Source organism: Sus scrofa, chromosome 1, assembly GCF_000003025.6.
Source record: "Sus scrofa isolate TJ Tabasco breed Duroc chromosome 1, Sscrofa11.1, whole genome shotgun sequence".
In the NCBI taxonomy this organism is placed as follows: domain Eukaryota; kingdom Metazoa; phylum Chordata; class Mammalia; order Artiodactyla; family Suidae; genus Sus; species Sus scrofa.
Genome location: NC_010443.5, coordinates 180,958,880 through 180,960,825, shown reverse-complemented (window position 1 = coordinate 180,960,825; position 1,946 = coordinate 180,958,880).

Below are 1,946 nucleotides of genomic sequence, written 5' to 3'. Positions count from 1 at the left end.
CTCACCTGCAATGTTTCTGTAGAAAAATCAGCTGCTAAACTTATGGGGGGGGGGGTCCCTTGTAATTAATTCTTCATTTTTCTCTCTCTGTCTTTAGCATCCTCTTTTTAACGTTTGCTATTTTTATTATACTATGTTTGGTGTAGGTCTACCTGAGTTTTTCTTGTTGGGGACCCTCTGTGCTTCTTGTAATTGAATGTTTCCTTCCTTAGGTTTGGGAAGTTTTCAGCCATAATTTCATCAAATTCATTTTCAATCCCCTCTTCTTTTTCTTCTCCTTTTGGGATCCCCACTATGTGTAAATTGACATGCTTTATATTATCCCATAGGTTTCTTACACAGTTTTCTTTTTTTAATTTGGGTTTCTGTCTGCTGTTCTTATTGTATGATTTCCAGTATTCTATCTCCCAGATCATTTATCTGTTCTTCTGCATTATTCATTCATCTATTCATTGCCTTTAGTTGAGTTTTCATCTCTATAAACGAATTTTCTAATTTTCTTGGCTCCTCCTTATAGTTTCTAGTTCCTTTTACAGTGATCTGCCCGTTAACAGTCTCTCTTAATTTCTTTAGTATTTTCATTTTCTCCTTTTTGAACTCAGTGTCTATTAGACTGAAGAGGTCTGGTTCGTTGTTCTTCTGGGGTTATTTTCTTGATCTTTCTATTCAGAGTTGTTCCTCTGCCTCTTCATTTTACTTACATTTCTCTCACTCTATGAATTTAGGAGAAACAATTATCTTCTGTGGTCTCAGTATTTTTATGTGGGAACATCCTTGTGTAGCCTACATGAGTTTGGTATTTTTCGTGAGGGCTGTTTTTGGTGTGAATGCCTGCCACCTTTTTCCTCAGTGTATGCTGGCCATTATCCCCTTGATAGGAGATGTGACTTACGTTGTGGTGACCAGAGCCTTCAGTGGATATTGAATGGGGCCTCCTCTTTGCTCTGCAGTTGTCACTGCCCTATCAGGGACAGGGACTTCTCCCTAGTTGTTGAAGCAGAAGCTTCCAGATCCATTTCTGAGCTGCATTCCTGAGCTGCAGTGCAAGGTAGGACTGGACACTTCCACTGGGAGAGGATCCACTGAATATTCCTCTGCCAGAGATACTCTGTTGTGTCACCTGTCACCAGTTGTGTGGGCCCCAAAGTACACTATTGTTGGCACTGCCCTTAGTGCCACCTCAACCATGTGAATACCAGCAACTGGCCCCAGTGTCTCTCAGGAATTATTTTCACAATGCCACCAGTGCAGATTCACTGAAGTCAGGTGCCAGGACTGCATGAGCCATGCAACTGGACCCACTGTAGGAGCTGTGGAGGCAGCTCAGGTCCTGGCACAGCCCAGCCCAACCCCTGCATGCACCTGCCCACAAAGTTCTCAGCTGCTAAGGCCAGACCTGTCCTAGCTGTGGGAGCACCCGCTGTCTTTTTGGATGTCCTGTAGGCACTGAATTTACAAAGCCATCAGCACAGCCACTACAAGAGCCATTGGGAAAGATTTCAGCCCTGCATCCTAAGTCACACAGCCCCTGCAGCTTAGCTGTGGTTACAGCCACATCTCTGCAGTTGGGAACCTGCCAAGGCGGCAGTTGGTGTGCAGTAAGGGCATGCTCTCCCGAGGCCCACAGAGGCAGGCTGAAGCATGGAGGAAGAGGCTAATGTGGCAGCCCTACTCTTCACAAGCCACTTTAACAATGCTGCTTCACTTCTATGGTAGACTCAGGCTTTTTCCACAAACACTCCAGTTACAGCCATCCCATACCAAACACTCCAGCACCTTCAGACTCTCTCCACATGGCCAACACCAGTCCTCTCCCCAAATCTGTCCTCTAAACCCCAAGTTCCAGCACCCAGCCACTGCCTGTACCAGCAGACTCACATTTCAGGCTAAGGCAAGCAGGGCAGTGGCATGACCATCTGTGTAGGTCTCTCTGTTTTGTCTGCCAT